Source organism: Adiantum capillus-veneris, chromosome 28 (assembly GCF_014529385.1).
Source record: "Adiantum capillus-veneris isolate H3 chromosome 28, ASM1452938v2, whole genome shotgun sequence".
Lineage (NCBI taxonomy): Eukaryota > Viridiplantae > Streptophyta > Polypodiopsida > Polypodiales > Pteridaceae > Adiantum > Adiantum capillus-veneris.
The window spans coordinates 51317344-51336467 of record NC_140958.1 but is presented as its reverse complement, the minus strand read 5'-3'; the positions used below and the strand labels follow the sequence as shown (position 1 = coordinate 51336467).

General features: G+C 41.3%; 1 pseudogene; it reads left to right on the top strand.

The window, feature by feature from the left end:
* Nucleotides 1-721: 721 nt before the first annotated feature.
* LOC147420445 (histone H3 pseudogene) lies at nucleotides 722-7609 on the top strand (annotated as a pseudogene).
* The last annotated feature ends 11515 nt before the right edge of the window (nucleotides 7610-19124 follow it).

Genomic DNA, 19124 nt, shown 5'->3' with positions numbered 1-19124 from the left:
TTGTGTGGGACAAGCAAACGTGTAACACCAATAAAAATCAAGATCAAGCTTTATATAAGGTGCAAAATATTACCATTATGCACACGTGTCAGCCATGCAGACGTGCCACGTGGCCTGCTTCCAACGATCGTCGTACGGACGGTCGGATTTATATGAAGCTCTCTCACGTGCTCATTTTTTACCTTCCCCCATACCTCACTTTCGCGTCGTGTCGTACCTCCTAAGCGACCCGCACTTCCTTCCATCGACCCATCCTCGCCATCCGCACTTTCTTATCTCTTTCTTCTACCGACCCACGCTACCTATCCTCACCCAATCCGTTGCACTTCCGGATAGTTTCTTATTTCTATCCCGTACGACGTGATACGAGCAAGTGCTAGACCGTGGGTGGCCTGGCTATCGCGTTGTGCAGGTGTCCATTGATTCATTGTCGAGGCTTAAAAACTTCACATACGAGGTGATCCTTCCCTGTTCTAGGATGTGGGTGACCCGGCTATCGCGTCGTGCAGGTCTCCTTCCTTGATTTATTGGAAAGGTCAAAAGCTTGACATACGACGCGATACGGACATGTTCTAGAGCGTGGTGACCCGGCTATTGCGTCGTGTAGGTGTCCCTCCATGATTTCTAGACAAAATCATTTGCTTCACATACGGTGCGATAGGGATAGCTTGTAGATTGTGGGTGACCCAGCTATCACGTCGTGCGGTGTTTTGTGGCCCAAATGGCGAGGACAAAGCAGACTGCAAGGAAAGTCTACCAAGCCCCAAATGATCCAAAAAAAGATGATTTAGAGAAAGATCCAGAGAAACCACCACCTCCACAACCTCGTCAGAGGCCCACTGCTAGAAAAAGGTTGAATTATCAAGTCAAATCTTTAAGAGAAATAAGAAAAGCACAAAAGTCTACTTGTCTACTGATTCCAAAGCTACCTTTCATGAGAGTTGTCAAAGAGATATCAGATAGACTTGTAAGCATGATGAATATCAAAACTTTTGTCTCAGTAAGGTGGCAATCTCAAGCTTTGATGTGCCTTCAGGAAGCTGCTAAGGATTTTCTCATAGACTTTATGAATGATAGCTACATTGCAGCTACATTTGCTCACAGGGTCACACTTATGAGCAAAGATTTTGTGCTTGTGTCAAGGCTGAGGTACAAGTTTGATAAGGCTCGTGAGCTTATTCCTAGTGAGGATCTTAGAGCCTTCCAAATTTTGAATATCCCTCCTTCCAGGCAGCAGAAAGATTCAGGGGTTGTCATTGAGGATTTTACACATGAGTATGAGACAAGAAAGGCCCAGGATATCAAAGCAGGAAAGGAGGTTGAGAGGGAGCAAGACATGATATCAGAGGATTCTATCCTTAAAGAGCAAGCAGAAATTTTAAGAGCATCCAACTCTCTTCTTTATGAAAAAGTTACAGGCCAAATGGTGGTGGATATCTCCTTGTTTGTAGATAATGAGGCGTACTTGGACATATTCCCTCAAGACACAAGTATGCTTGTAAATCCCAACATTGAGCTTGGTGACACTGTGCTCTTTATCTCTCTCAGGTATGTGTTGCTCCTTTGCTAATTATTAGTGCATGTGCAAGGTAGGCACAAGGGCCTCATTGGGGGGTGTGTTTTCTTTTTCAGGTGTCTTATGAGGGATCTTTCAGATGCTCTAGTTATGCAAATTTCCATACTTGACCCTCTAGTGACACAGTGACTCTTTAACAAGCAAGGAACCCTTTCAATTTTTTTTGAAGATTTTAACATGCTGGCCTGCAATTACATAATATACCCCTTTGTTGAAGGGTAAATCTTAACTCCTTACATGTTATTTTTAACATTTTGTGGTATTCCTAGCTAATTGTTATTTTTTGTAGAGGACATTGGAGTCTTATTATCTTCAATCTTTTGGAGAAAGATATTATATTTATGAATTCATTTTCAAGTATCCATGGGAGAAGTAACTTGTAAGTATGAAGTATGATCTATGCTTGATGGCCCATTGTTTTCTATTAGTAGCTTTTTGATTCAATGTCTTCTTGCAGTGTTGCCAAACTTATTGTTGGTCACCTGAGTACCACAAATAAGGATTACAATATAGAAGCTTTCAAGTACTACAATCAAAAAGTGCCTTTACAGACAGACTCAACATCTTGTGGATGCAGGGTGCTTGCCAATGCATGGAGATATCTTGAGTCAAGGCGCCGGATGACTACACTCACTGTAAAGTGTGTGGCTCATGTATTTATTTTGATGTCTTAACTATGTATGTATGTACTCCTATCCTTTAATTCCTTTTTCTATGTTTTTCAGTTGCATGACTATCCAGAGTCTTGGGTCACGTGGGTGAGAGAGAAGGCTATTTCTATGGTTTTGGAAAGATCAATAAATCCAAATGATCCAAAATCTCCTTTGCCACCAAAAAAAGGTAGAGCCACCAAGGGTTTGGATGCAAAGAAAATGGATCAGAAGAATAAAAGTCCTGCAAAGAAGATCCATACAAAGAAAAAGGATCACAAGAAGAGTCCTACAAAGAAGAGCCATGCCAAGAAGAGTCCTGCCAAGGGGAAGAGTCCCACCAAGAAAAAGATCCCTGTCAAGGGGAAGAGTCCCACCAAGAAGAAGAGCCGATCCAAAAGGCCATCCATTCACTCACCATTGAAATTCAAGGTTCAAAAGTGTCGTATACTTAAGAACAGTAAGAGGGAGGCACCTAGCTCACCTTTCAAGCTACCATTCATGTTGCCAAAGAAGGTTGCCAAGTCACCCAAGCCAGCCACTCCTCAGGAGCCCAAAGCACCAACCCCTGCCAAGTCACCCGTGCCAAGCCCTGAGGAGCCCAAGTCACCACCACCACCCACTCCTGAACTTTCACCCCCTTCTGAACACAAAATAAAAAGGGTCTTTGAGGATGCAGAATCCTCTCAGGCAAAAAGAAAAGTGGAGTTTCATGATTGATTACTCCACAAAAGCTATGTACACTTTTGTTCATTTTGTCCATATGAACATATATATACCCTTTGGTGATTCATAATTTTGTACTTCAAATACTTAATACCAACTATCGATTGTTAAATTTGGATCATGATGTCATGTAAGTTTAAAACAACATAAATAATGTTCACAATAAGGTAGAATATATTTGCAAAATGATTACAATATTGAACTTGTTTTTTCAAGTCCTTGCAAGTGGCTCAAATACAACTCTTTTTGGGGGAAGGCATGTGATGCAAGAGGTTGAATTCTCCATCCTTGTGCTCACCACAATTTCATTCACTTTGAATCTATACTCGGGAGATGTTTCATCAAGAAACTCAAGAGATTCTCTAACATCATTTAGTCTCCAATTTGTTGTTACTATTAGGCTTCTATACTCGGTGTGTGGATGGATTGTGACCTTTAGTTCAAACTCTGGACAATTTTCCTCAGAGTCGAGAGGAACCCAGCTACCTAATTTGCTTCTCCATCTCCTATAGTCGTAGCCCAGAACTAATGATTGACGACATAGTTCATATGAGATAGACATAGAATTTGGGCTTACTCTACAACTAATATTATCACCAATATGGAAAGTTTCTTTGGTGCTCCATCCATCTCCAAGTACATTATCCAGTTCAATCATAGAAAGTCTTCTATTAAGCCACATCGTCTTTGTCCTCTACGAGTCCATTGTTTTGAAACATGCCACAAAGACATGTATAGGCAAGAACCATTGAACTTTAATCCTTCTTGATATCCTGCCCGGAGACATAGCTTTAAGGATGTCTTCTTTGATCTTGGATTTGAAGCTTGATATAGTACATGCATCAGGAGCTTCCCAGTCAAGTGAACTTATGGTGGGAATGGGTAACTGATATAGTTCTCCATATGCACCTTCTCGTGATGGAACTTTGTATTCTGCAAAATAGACAAACAAATCCATTGTTTTGTAAAAGGAAGGTGGCTTGTCAGCATACATAGCATCTACAATCCCTTTATGCATTGCTTTGAACGTCCCACTTAGACTCTCCACAGGCTGCCATTCCACAGCTGTTGAAGGAAATATATCTGGAATGGAATCAAAAAATGAGAAAAACAATGGGATAATGAAAAATTCATTGTATCAAATAGAAGTTTTTTTTGTACTTACAGTAAGCCTTGCAGTGTGGGATGTTCTTCCCAGTCTAACACCATATCCTTGGCCATGTACACATGTTGAACCTTAGCTAGCCGGCCATTGTCGGTCACTTTGAAAGCAAGAACACGACCTTTCCAATGGTTTTTTACTTTATCACGTTTAGTTCCCTTCACTCTGTGTACATCTTTGCATGAAGGAAGCATTGTTACCCAGTCATTCACACGAAAAGATATGGGCTTCCAAAGACTATCCTCTCTAATGTTATGAAAGTCACAAGAAGTTATGTTATGTGAAGGGCGACGTACAAAAGACGCCATGGAAACTCAGAGATTAGAGAAGAAGAAAGAAAATATAGAATGAAAGACTTAAACCTCTCACAAAATAGAGAGAGGGAGAGAAAAAGGAATACGTTTGTAAAAGGTAGGTGATTTGTTATTAATGCCCTTGTTTTGAGAGCCTTCTGATATAGATTTCATATCTTTTGACAACGCTTTTGTGAAATATAAAATAGAATAAAAGATGAGACTTCATTACTTTGGGCCGCAAATTTAATGAGCTCTCTCGCCGAAAGTACCCAAATATAGTAGTTTCAGCCTTATGATCAAGACTTTCAGCGGTTCTCCGTCAAAATAGGACCACCAAAACCCACAATAGAGGAGACAAGAGTGCCATACATGTCAAATAACTCTTGGACTATTCCTTAATTCTTAGATTAACAAACATCCCTTTTTGAATCGTTTTTGGTCCTAATGACACACACCACACACACACACACACACACACACACATCTACATGCATAAATGAAGAAACAAAGCGAGAGAGAGAGAGAGAGAGAGAGAGAGAGAGAGAGAGAGATACCTCATTCATTTCCCGTAGGTTGCTTAGTTACGTTGATGTAATATTCTTACTCGTTGTAATATGTAAGCTTTGTTTGCAAATGAATGTGCGTGGTAGATTTATTAGGCAATGGATTGTGTGTGTGTGTGTGTGTGTGTGTGTGTGTGTGTGTGTGTGTGTGTGTGTGTGTGTGTGTGTGTGTGTGTGTGTGTGTGTGTGAGAGAGAGAGAGAGAGAGAGAAAGAGAGGGAAAGAGAGAGAGAGAGAGAGAGAGAGAGGAAGATAAAGAGCAATGGTTGTAGGTGAGGAAACCATTCTGTGATGTGCGCAGTGCAGGTATGCTTCTGCTTATGTAGAGTGCTATGAAAAAGACCTTCTTTACGTAAAGCCAATGGAATTCAAAATTAATTTCTACTCTCTTCTCCTTAGCTTCTCTATCTTTCTCTCTCTCTTCCTATCTTTTTCTCCCCACGGAATAGGCATTAGGTTGGACAGCTTTCAAGGGTACCGTACCTTAGAATGGAAGCATGCATGCAATGTGCAAAGTAATCCCTCGAACAAGGAGCTCCTGTGAAGAGATGTTGTGCAAGAAGTACAATAAAGAAGCTCTTCTTCATAGCACTCTACACAAGCAGGAGCACTCTCGCATTGTGCACAACACAAAACGATGGCTACATTTACAACCATAACTCTTTATCTCTACTCAAAATGATGGCTACATTTACATAATTGTATATATATTTGTGTGTACATATATATTTGTTTATGCATGTAGGTAGACACTAAGCACGGGAGCATAGCACCCGAAGGTTAGACGCTTCCTCTCGGGTATAGTCCTTTTTAATCGTGGCGTTGTGGTCAATGATCCACTCATGCATGGATTATTGCAACGTACCTTTGGTTTTACCACGATTGAAACTGTGATGATATCTAAACAGGTGCCACTTGACCTTTGGCACTACTAGCTTCTACTTAGGTCTACTAATATGTATATGTATCTACATGCTTGTGTGCTAATATACTTGTGTACGTATTTATAGATGAGTGAGTAGGGGAGAAAGCTAAATCTCATATTGCTCTTTGTAATGTAGATGTCAGACAAGAGACCACCTGGTGGGGAGCAGCCATCTGGCTCTTCCTTTGGTTGATTCACATCCCAGGTGGACTCCAACCTAGGGTAGACATCGCCTCCAGTGGACACGAGTCTTGGGGAGGTGAGAACAAGCAAAGAAATAAAGATTATTTTTGACTAGTTAACCCTAAACCATGAGTGTCATAGGTTTATTTTTGTGATTTGCAGGCATGGCCATCCTACACCTACTCTACTCAGGTTCCTCCACTGGTCGTAGATCCAGACCTACAACGGGCTCTCTCTTTACGAGACTAGTACCTTCATTCGACGGAGGGATTGTTTGGCCGCTACACTCCGTAGCAGCTTGCGACCTACGGCCTTTCTCCACAGTCCACACCATGGGGGAGTCAGTGAGGGACTCCTTACATCCAGATCCTCGCACCGATGGTACATCAGTCTATGGCCCCTTCTTATAGTCCTACTCCCCTTCCATCGCAAGGTCCCACTCCCATGGCATTGCAGGGTCCCACCCCATTGCATCATAGGGTCGTACGGCACTCCATTCCACTCCTACTTTGCCAGAACACCGTCGACGTACTTGCTCTAGCGACATGCGTCGATGCTCATCTCAAGGCAGCGAGCACCGAGAGAGACGAAGCAACAGGGGAATGGAGTCCCCTATTTCAGAGCGTACTGCCTCTGACACAAAGGACGAGGATATTGATGCACCCATGCCAGGAGACACGCATGGAGCTACCACAAGGTAAAATATGGCAGGGAGGTGGACTTCGGTACAGCACAAGGCAGGGTATTTCGATGCCATCTTCAGATTCTTATACACTCGATGTATAAGAATTGTTTTGTAAATTTTAGAGACCAATTGTCCGATCATGCACACTACATTGAGGACGCACTGCATGCTAGATCTCCAAATGCCCCTGATCAACGTTTTTCACAACAGTGGTTGGAGGGCTACATAAAAACATGTTTGAAAAACAAGCAGTCCAGTGTACGGTGCGCAGCAGGCAACCAGATTAGAGATCCATACAAGAGCTATTGCGGTGACAACATGGCAAATGCGGAGTGAGAGTAGGCAATGCAAGAAAAGAGCGATGAGGCTACGACGGGCTCATCCTATAGACAAGAACACGAAGCTCGCACCAGACAAACTCCCGCACACTATGGCTCAAGAGGCAAGGTAGCTTAGAAGGACAAATATGTAAGATTGATTAAATTATAACCTAAATTGGTGATATAAAGATTATAAATGATGATTTGTTATTGTTATTGTTATTGTTATTGTTATTGTGCTAACTTAGGAAAATATCACTCTTACTCGACCAGCCAAGGAGATGGTCAAGTATCGGGAGCGACATATAGAATTTGATATTTGGCAATGGTTGTTTGAAAACAACCACATCTCGCGAGCAATTCGACGCAGTGGTTGGATCACTACAAGCGGTAAGTTTAAACAAATAATTTTGTATCAATTGTTTTGAGATGTTGATAATTATTTAATTTGGTTTGGGTTTATGTAGAGTCAAGGTGATCAAACGTATGTGCCTCTGGATGACGACCAGAACAAGGAGGATTAGATAGAAAAATATTTGTCCAAACTTTCATAAAGTCCCAATGTGGCACAATGTATATACAACTATTTTTATTTTATTTGTAACTTTTTTAAATAATTGATCTTCTACACATTAAATTGTCAAAGTAAAGTAAATTCAATTTCAATTCTTTGGTTTTTTTGTATACTCTTTCAAAACAGAATTGATGTTTCATTGTTTTATGCAATTCAAAAATAAAGGTGCTCTTTTGGGCCACCCAATTTTGGGTGGCCCAAATGAGCACCTTTATTTTTGACTGGGCGTTTAGCGATAATACACGCGGTAATATAAGCGGCAATAGACACGGTAATAGCAGCGGGTATATAGTGCCGATATTACCGTGATTATTGCTTTCAAACCCCTACCACTATTTGAGCCGCAGTTATTGCCGCAATGCAATATTTTCTCTTTCCATTTCCCTTTTTTTTGCAGCAATGCTAGCGGTTAAAGACTACTCCTCTTATAGTGATGAATGGAAGACCAAAAAACTTAGATGGTTCAAATTCTTCAAATATTGGCCGAGGGAGGAATTCTTTCCTAGGTCTTCCATGCCTCGTCCGGGAGGACGAGAGATAAAGTTATCGTCACGTAAACAACCAGCTATGAGCAATTAATAGCAAGGATTATTACATATAAAAGAAGTGTTAATCCATATACAACTACAAAAGAAAAGAAAACTTCACCCGGATCAGGTGGATACAAGCTTCCATCTGTCCTAGATCAATATGTTTCTTCCCCTTGTTGTGAAGTTGTTGGGCTTCATTTGCATTTGTAACTAGTCTTTGATAGACACTCCACGTAGTAGCATATTCTTGGCTTAGCCTAGTGTTCAAGTGAAACTTGTGATTATCACTAATGGAAGATGTATTACTCATTTTAAGTAATGAGGAGCACATAGAAAGTATAATGGAGATAATGTAGTAGCAGAGCTGCCAGCATCAAAAAGAAGAGAGAAAGCTCGTGAAAGGTCAAAGAGAAAAAAGAGGGATTGAGAGATTCAAAAGTGCAATCAACTATTTGCCACCAAGTGAAGTAAATGAAAACAAATTTTGAGATGTGCCATAAAGGAATGTGAAGAAAAGGATATCTTTTTGAATATTTAGAGATATGTATCTAGATACGCTTTAAATTGCGTAGGTATACTTTAAATAACCAAACCAGCCAAAGTTAGAGCCGTTTTGATCATCAACGGCTCTGCTAATTAGTAAGTTAACCAATTCCTTACACAACCCTTTTTGAGTCGTTTTTGGATCTAATGGGTCAATAAAAGCAACAAATAGGGTAGCACTTGCCATGGCTAAATCACTATGTGGAGCAGCCATATTTACTCTGTACTCGGTGACGTAGTAATAGCAAACGTGGGTTATAGAGATGCCATCGACACTCCCCATTAGAGCCATTTCTGGCACCTCTTAGCGAGTGTTCTATATATTTGTGAATAGCTTCTTAGCTTACTTTTTTCCATCATTTTCAAAGCTTTAAAGTGAGTTTTTCTTTCAAAACTTAAAAAAATAGAGAAAAGCCAAAATCAAAAGCAACCCAAACTCGACACTAATCAAGACCAAAATATGTATAGAATTGAGGATATGGGAGAGTGGGATGTGCCATCTCACTAGCAACATGAGTTAATAGTACATAGGGTAGAAAACATTGAAATATAATTGCACACTTTTCTTGATGCCCAGATGGTCTTAAGGATCATATGAATAAATTTATTGAGTACATGCAGAAGGGAAAGCGATCGAGGACACAAACTTTTGTGCCATTTGACTCAAATATGTCCCCACTTCCTTCTCTTGAAACACGTCGAGACCTAGAGAAGACCCTGTCCTTGAAGACATGAAACCTCCTCAATTAATAGTAATAGTGAGAAAAGGATAGAAATAAAGATGCTATCTTTACTTTCCTATAGAAATGGCAAGACCTTCCTAGGTTAAAAAATACCATTTGAGAGCATTTTTGTGAAATAATTTTTCCTTGAAAATGAACAAGAAAGAAATTGGGAGGATTGGGATAAAGCTATGAAACAGGGTAGGCCTTTGCTTACTTACATTGCAGAGCATAGAGAAATAATTCTCAAACTTCATGAAATAGATGACTTTCACAAAACAAGAGGGTTTATAGGGGTTAGATAGACACTTCAAGCGAGAGGTTTGAAAAATTGCACCTAAAACTTTGGAGGAAGCAATTAAATCTGCTTTATGAAGATAATACTCGCTTGACAACTAATCCCACTCAGACTGAGCCCAAGTGCATAGATATGGGGCTATCATGGCACTTTCTAAAAGACAAAATGAGATTTTTATTTGATAAGGAGGGTAAACAACAATTGTACAAAAAAGAGGGTTGCACCAAGACCAAGGTTGAACCAAGAGGAGGCTAAAAAAGAAAACTTGTTCGTCATCAGATCATTCTCAATGGAATTTTCCAAAATAAAAAAAGAAAGAAAGATGATGAAAAAGATAAACTTTGTTACAAGAGTCATAAAGATAGACAAATCCATGTTGTCCAAATACTTCCGATAAATGGTATGAAAAGTATAAATTCATAAAAGTGTTGCATAAGGACAAAGATCACCATCGTTGTTTGTCAACCAACATGTTAAAATCAAGCTTTGCTCCACATGAACTGGTGAAAATGCATGGGTTTGTAAATGGAAAAATGGTTAGGGTCATGATAGATGACTCTGCCACACATAACTTTGTGAACTATGGTCTTGTCAAGAAATTAAAACTTTCTCAACAACCAAGTGCTCACCAATATGTCATCTCCATGATGCATGGTGAAGACAAGAAGACATGAGATACATTGGTATCCAATTTTGGAGTTGAGATACAAAAGTATAAAGATATGCTTGACTTCCAAGTATGAATATGGATCATATAGACTTGGTTTTGGGAAGGAAATGGTTGTGGGGATTCAGACCTTCTTTAAAAAGGAGTTATTAATAAAACTCACTAGAATTTGAAAAAGAAGGTAAAAAGTTTGGTATACAAGTTGAGCATGATGTACAAAACAGTCCTTTGATACGTTCACTTTAGTTGCAAAATCTTGTAAGTAAAAGGTCTTGTAATGTATATATGCTTTAGTGTCAATCTGTTGTAAATAAAGACTCTGATGTATAAATGAAGGATCAGGTTTCCTAGTCGTCTTTGTCTTCTTGTAGTGATTATGAAAGTGATTTGAAAGTCTTGCTAGAATAATTTAAAGATGTTTTTCCCATTGATTTGCCAAAAGGTTTACCCCCTAAAAATAATTTTACATTGTCTAACCATGAATACACATTTTTTAAGATTTGAACAAATCCTATATAGATGGCATTTCCCAAAGATACTCTTGAGATACTCAAAGTGGTCTTCTTGTTTGGATTAATGCACACATAGATCATCTATATAAACCTCTAAGAATTTTCACAAGTATTCCTTGAAATCACGATGTATTAGCCTTTGGAATGTTATTGGAGCATTTATCAGATCAAAAGGCATGACTCTATATGCAAATATTCTCCATCTTTTGGCAAAATTTGTTTTATGTTGGTCCTTTGGATCAATGGCTAGATGCTTATAGCCAAAGAATCTGCCCATAAAGCTCCAAGCTTCTTTTTCAACCATTTTTTCTAAGACATGATCAGTGATAGGAAGAGAATAATTATCTCTTATAGTTGCAACATTCACATTCTTGAGGTTAACACACACTTTTAACTTACCATTTTTCTTTGGTACCACCACAACTACGGGCATTGAGTCAATGTGCTCAATTTCATAGATGAATTCTACTTCCTTGATTTTTTTAATCTCTTTCTTGATCCTTTTGTAAAAGTATCATTATAAGTATAGGGTCTCTATTTTCTCGGCTTAGCATCATCTTGCATGAGTATAATATGCTAATAGATGTCAAGATCTACCCCTTTGAGATCTTTATTAGAATTGCTTTGCACAATTGGCAACAGCTCCTTTTCAATGAACAACTCTTCTTTCTACATTAGCTTCTCATTGCACTCTACACATGTAGCAGTTTCAACACTTACTCTTCCAAGCAAATAGAGACATATGGATCCTCCAACTCCTCTTGCAAGCCATCTTTTTCAACCTATTCTTCTTCCATAGCTTTAGCAGATCTTTCCTTCTTGACCAAGCCATGTACCTGTTGCACCACTATAGCACATTCCACAACTACTTTCATGAGCAAAGTAATCAATATAATGCCTCATAGCACCTTCAACTGCATACCATGGGCTCGGACAACTTGACCTACTCTTCAATTACATGGCCAATTAACGTATCCTTATGCACATAACAAGGTATCTCTACCTTTATCAACTTGAGCTTATCGAGATCCATCTGCTCATCTTAGGATGAGACTCATCCTTGAAGCTATCCTCTTTACTCGTTTCACAAATGCTCAATCTTGTACTCTCATCATCATCACCATAGGTGGACTCGATACCTACATCCTTATCCTCTAACTGCTCCACAAAAACTTGACCATCACCTCGGATCTGCACACTTTTTTCATTCAACTCTAAGACTTCATCACCTACAACTTGGCCACAATCTGTTACCTTTTCATACAAACACTCCACAAGAATAGGCTTCACCTCTTCAAACTGCACAAGGCACTTGGCATTTGCTAACTCCGCTACATACAAGCTCTCTTTAGCAGAAGGCTCATTTTCATTGAGACGAGCTCATCCACAATCTTCATAGGCATCTCACAAACAGGCAACCCCAAAGGAACATAACCAAACAAAGGACTTACCCCAACAGACTCCACACTTTGCACATTTGGCACCATCCTCGATTGGTCCATAGAACACACTGCCGCCGCCACCACAAGCACATACTTAACATGCTTTATTAAGCCTAACTCCAGCTTTCTCTTCACGTTCCTGCTCTTCACCTTGGAAACTATGACAGGCTCGACATAGCTTCTATTCTCTTCATAATTGACCTTCTCTCAAACACAAGGGTGCATGCAAGCTATGAATTTATCTAGCTTGAAACAATCCACATTGACCACTTGGGTGACAACCACCAAATCGCTCTACCATGCCTCAAACTTATCAACAAAAATTCCAAAATCTTCACTTACTTCTTGACATAGGCCTTTGATCTTCACATCCAATTCAACAGCCGACACCACCCTTCGAAACTTGTGAAGAAATTGATCTCGAACACCTGCCCTACCCTGCCTACTTGCAACTTCCAAACCATCAAACTAGGCTTTTGCTTTACCTTGCAACACCAATGGCAACATCCGCATCACTCCACATTTGCAACGAGAGCATAAACAACTCAAAATCTGCAATCCACTCGTCCGCATCATCACCATTGAAAATCGGGCCTTTCACTCTGTCACATTTTTGCTAACGAACACATCACCATGGAGCAATCAATGTGCTCCTCTATGGGGGCACCAGACCAGCGGACAAAAATTGCCTCTATAAAGCCCAGGGTTTCCGCAGTACCCCTATCCTCTCAAAAAACACCTTCAAACAACACAGTCTCATAGAAAATGTGCACTTGCGCTCAACTCAATGCACACACGCTTCATAACTCACCGCACACCTACAAATTCCATCATTTCCTGCATTCCCACACACTCAAACACCACATTCGCTCTCTCTCTCTCTCTCTCTCTCTCTCTCTCTCTCTCTCTCTCTCTCTCTCTCTCTCTCTCTCTCTCTCTCTCTCTCTCTCTCTCTCTCTCTCTCTCTCTTTGCACATACAACTTTCGGAGGGTGTACACACCGACCCTCACTTGGAAACACATTGCATAAGAGAAAACGAGAAGGAGGAAAGGCAATTGACACAGCAAAAGAAGACTTCAAGGGAGAACTCTTAATTCATCAATCAACAACCGTTGTGAGCGGGATGGAATCACACAGAACGCCTCTATAACAACCCAACACACATTCTTGGGATGATACACACACACACTATGGGGCACCACTCGGCTTACACAATCCACCTGGCCGAGACAGGGAACACACCGATGGAGTGAGAGGAGAGAGACTATCCACTTGCCCACTCCACACAAAGACACACACACACACACACACCCAAAAAACTCAGCTCAAAAGAGGAGAATTTCTGATATTTAGATACAATTGATCTTGGGCCAACACTAATGGGGCAAACAGCTCACACAATATGGGTAAAATATGCCAGATACAATCACAAATTGGAGCAGAGGCTTCGCTCATAGGAGAAACTTACACAGCCAAAACAGCAGAAAAAGAGTGAGGAATTTGGCAAAATGGACAGCGCCATCCCGTCCCGAACGGCCCAAAACCCCAGTCTACAATGTCAAATCCGACCTCGGATGAGCAGTTTACGGCCAAAACAGGCTCCAAAAACCCCAAAAACACAGTTGCGGTTGTTCCTCCTCTCTTCTCCACGTTTTTTCTGGTCTTCTCTCAGTTTTTTCAGTTCCCACACTTAGCTTTATTACTTGGGCACCCTTGGCCTTTTAGACGACCTCAAACGGACCCCGAACAGCTGACCTCACAGTGCATAGTTGTCACCTTTTTGCCTCATCCGCACACCTGGCACTCAGCTTTTTTCATTAATGCATCCCGCCACCACGTGAAGTGGCCCCAAAAGATGGTCCTCATGATGACCTTTCTGCATAATTATCACAAGAAAACACCCACGTTGTGTCTGTACTCATCCACGTGCAAGTATTGACCCCATTCGTCCTCCTGACGCCACTAGATGCCATCTGACGCACCTACTTACCTCATGTCTTCAGCCCATGGATAGCTTCCTTGAGAAGTTTTACGCGCTACCAACTCCTCATTATTATAGAAAAAACACACTGATACTGGTAATAGTGAAAATCGATGCACTATGTACACCCTGTCCTACCACATGTGGGCCCCACATAACCACCTGGCTCTGGAAAATGGGCAATCCTTTATTTGATGCACCATGCATGTGTATGTACATATGCGGAATCCCTTGCTCCAAAAAACTCCTAACATAATTTTTCCATCCCCTAGCGTGCTAGATCATTCATGATCAGCAGCAGCAAAGAGAGATATGAGACTTGCCGCGTCACAGGTCTCCTCATCCCTCACAAACACTACTTGATCCACAGATAGCTCATCTTGCTCGACCATCATTAACCTGGCATGATACAATTTAAGACGCAATCCATTTACCCTTGACTTATGTAGAACCCCATCCAGGTTAGCCAACTGATATGTACCATTCGGGAAACACTCCACTACCTTGAAAGGGCCTTCCCACTTAATTTGAAACTTCTTTTGGAAGGTGTTGTCCAGCTTAATTTTGTAGCGCAAAACCAAGTCATGCTTCTTGATACCCTTACTTTTAACCTTTTCATTTATCTTTGCCAAAGCCCTATCTTGCATCTGCCCATAATGTTCCAATGCACTCATCCTATCCAGCTGAACCTCTTGCAACTGTAAGAGCCTCTCTTTGAATGCATCACTAGACGGCCCAAGTAGCTTCTCTAGCATCTTTACTGCAGGCAACTCTACTTCCACAGGCAATAGTGCTTCCTTTCCATATAACAAATGAAATGGAGTAAACCCTGTACCTATCTTCACCAAAGTACAGTAAGCCCATAATGCGCTAGGCAATTCCAAATCCCAATTCTTTCCTTGGTGCTCTATCACTTTTGAAAGAATTTGTACCAACTCACCATTGAACCTTTCATTTAATCCATTACACTACGGATAATAAGGAGTGGTAGGCTGGTGCCTAATCTTCATCTTTGCGCATAAAAAATCTAGCAGTTTATCTCTAAAGCCAGGCCCCTTATCTGAAAGTAGCTCCAGTGGCACCCCAAACTTGCTACATATTTCATCATACACAAATTTTGCCACATCCTTTGCAGTGATCTGTTTTACTGCTATAGCCTCTGCCCATCTAGAGAGATAGTCCACTGCAGTCAAAATATAGGTTTTGCCTCTGCTTGTGATAGGTAACGGGCCTATTGCATCAATCCCCCACTTTTCAAACACATCAAATGCCATAATGGTTTTTCGTAGCTCTGGCTTTAACACTCTTCTCCCAAATGCTTGACACCTATTGCAAGACCTACACCAATGGTGAACATCCTTGTGCAAACTAGGCCAGACATACCCCTCTTGCAAGATCTTATGCAAGGTGATCTTTAGAGCAAAATGTCCGCCACATGCGCCTTCATGATTCTCTTCCAAAATGTCTGAAATCGTCGACAAGCAAATATTACACTAGCTCTACTTCCAAGAACTTTCTCTCCGCTACCAACTTCACTCGGCTTGCACAATACACTCGCCTCATATAATGGCTGCCCTTCCCATTTTGCAATAGCATGGCTCCAATGGCATCATCCCCTACTGATGGATTCACATAAAACACTTTCTCCCAATCAGGAGCCTGCATGGCTGACAACCCCCCTAACACCTCTTTCACCTCTTGAAACACTTCTTCACACTTATCATCCCATTGCAATGGATCATGCTTTGCCACTTGCTGTAATGGATAAAGAAGCTGTGAAGACAATGGAATAAACCGTGCCATGTGCTTCACTTTGTGTATAAAGGTTGCCAATTGCTTCGTACTCGTAGGTGATGGAAGAAGAATAATAGACTTAACCTTATCTGGATTAGCCTCAATGCCATTTTTTGACACCATATGGCCCAATAACTTCACCCTTGGCTGTGCTAGATGACATTTCTTGGGATTTAGTTGTCCTCCACATTCATCATATCGAGCCAATACCATCTACAGCTTCTCATGATGTTCAGCCCTACTGTTGTAGACACAGTAGTCGTCCATAAAAGCTTTAACACAACCACCAATGAATGGTGCCAATACCCAATTTGCTCTCTCTTGATAGAAAGATGGTCCATTTGACAACCCAAATGGCAATACCGTGTAGCAATAGCAGCCCCATGGCATAATGAAAGTTGTTTTTGTGCGGTCTTTAAGAGAAATCTTCAATTGAAAATAGCCTGAAAAACCATCACACACATTATACCTCTCATAACCTGCCGCCACTGAATCCAAGATCTGATCAATGAATGGAAGAGGATATGGGTTCTTCTTAGTGGCTGCATTTAAGGATTTAAAATCTACACAAATCCTCCACTTTCCATCCTTCTTTGGACTGACTACTACTTGACTCACCCATTCTGTGGTCTCCACAGGGACTATGAACCCTTCCTTCAATAACTTGTCCACCTCTTCTCGCAAGGCTTCCATTTGCTCTTGACCCATCCTTCTTAGCTTTTGCCGCACTGGCTTAGCACCTTCTTTCAGCTCTATATGCATCTCTTCGCCCTTGAACCCTCTGATCTCTTCATATGAAGTAATGGACAAATCAGGAAAACTAGCTAGTATATGCAAATATAGCTGAGAGGTCTCCACTGATCATTTGTGTCATCAATTCCTGCTTCTTTGACAAATTCAACCTTGGTCTGCATTATCCCTTCAATCACTTCATAAGGCCCTTCACTTTCATCTTCAATATCATTTGCAAATGCGACTACACCAGACTCCTGGATCCCTTTGTCCATCAAAAGAAATGCAACATAATCATCCTCATCACTGCTGGTAGTACTATCACTATCCTCATCAGTCACTATGGAATAGTCTTCATCACTAGACTCATCCTCATCTTCATAAAGCTCTTCCAATCTTTTCCTTGTGTCCATATTATATAGCTTCTTGGCACCTGTCTTTCCATAGAGGCTAATCGTACCACGTCACCAATCTTGAATAGCTCCCACTGCACGTAACCATGGTCTACCCAGTATAATAGGATATGCTCCCAGCCCCGCTGGCATCACATGAAAATCAACCACCGCCTTTGCATCATATGCCTCCACTTCTAAGCTCTTTACAACACCCAAACATTTTACTTTCTGATGGTTTTCCAATCTGATCCGGAACCCTGACACCCCAGTCACTGTGAGACCCATCTTCTCAACGCATGAGTGTGTTATGACGCATATTTGGGCTCCACCATCAACATAACCTTGTCCTAGATTTTTTCTTTTGTGCCACACATCTACTATTGGACAAATGTCTGGTAGTTCATCCATCGCTAACACCTTCACTGAACCTCTCTCTGGCTCTTTCTCCATTGGGTTAACCATTCTCTTCCACTGTCGCTTTAGCTTAGGAACCATCTCTATAAGCTGCCCAAAAGTAACATTTGCCTTCCTGCTTGTCAGATTCTCGTTCAAGTCATAGCTTAATTGCCCATCCCCTAGTGGAAAATCTGAAACATGAAACTTTTGACGAGCCCTCCTTTTCCTCTTGGCCTTGACATCCTTGCCTTCATGTCTCTTTCCCTTCTTCTTACTAGGACTTGGGGCACTTCTTCCTTCCTTGTCCTCTGTGGTCCTCTTCCCAATAGGCATCACTAATGTATCCTCTAGCTTTGATGCCTTCTCCAAGGTGACTACACATCACTTTTGTCTTTCCCTTTTCCTCTTGGGTTAATCCACTGGTTCCTTCTTCTCCCTTAATTTCGATGCCATAATCATTTGACCTAGTTAGCACCTGTCTTGGCAATGGATACATGTCTCCCCCCATCCTTGGTGGCTTATCACATTGTGGGCTGATGTGTCCCAACTCTCCACAATTATAACATGTGGGCGTCTGCCTCCAAAACCTACCATTACTTTGTCCAACACCATTCCTAGGTCTTTCTTCACCTCCTAGCTGATTTGCAAACCTCCCTCGACCTCGATTATTTCCCACTTGACCTAGCATGTTTAGGCTAAGATTCTTCATTAAATTACCACTTGCCTTAGCCCATCATCTTGCACTGCTGGCATAACCCGAGGAGTAATAGAAACCACTGGTTCATGATGAACCCCTGGCATGCGACCTGGCAAAGATTCTATAGGATGAAAATCAAACCTCATGGGCAAAGACTCCACCCCTAACTGGCTCATTTTCCACTCTTTGTTCCTTTCCACTTCCAATGCATCTTCATATGTCCTAGGCTTCTTTAGCTCCACTCTCCAACGTATATTCTCCCAAAAACCAGCCAAGAACCTGTCCTTCTTCATCATGTCAAGCGGGGGTACTTGTGGTGCTAAGGCCTTGCACATCCTCTCCCATGCCAATGAAAACTTTCGTATGTACGCATCTACGGGCTCACCTTCCTTCTGCACCAAACCTTGTACTTCTTGCCACACTTTGTCAGGATCTTCTATCTTCACAAACTCCACTTCCAATCCATGCCTTAGATTGTCCCAACTCAACCTTACGGGTGGATCAGCCCCACGCAAATCCTCTTCAAATGCTTTGGACCAAACTCGTGCATCACTCTTAAAACAAATTTGGAGAAGACGTAGCATCTGCGCTGGGTCATGAATCTGGTTGCTAATGCAGGCAACCTCCATCTTTTCCAAAAAGTCTCCACATCTTCATCACTTCTTCCATGAAACTCTGGATAAGAGAAAGCCATGGCTACCCAAGTTACGATGCTCTAAGAATCCCTTCGAGAACACGTGCAAGAACCCAAAACT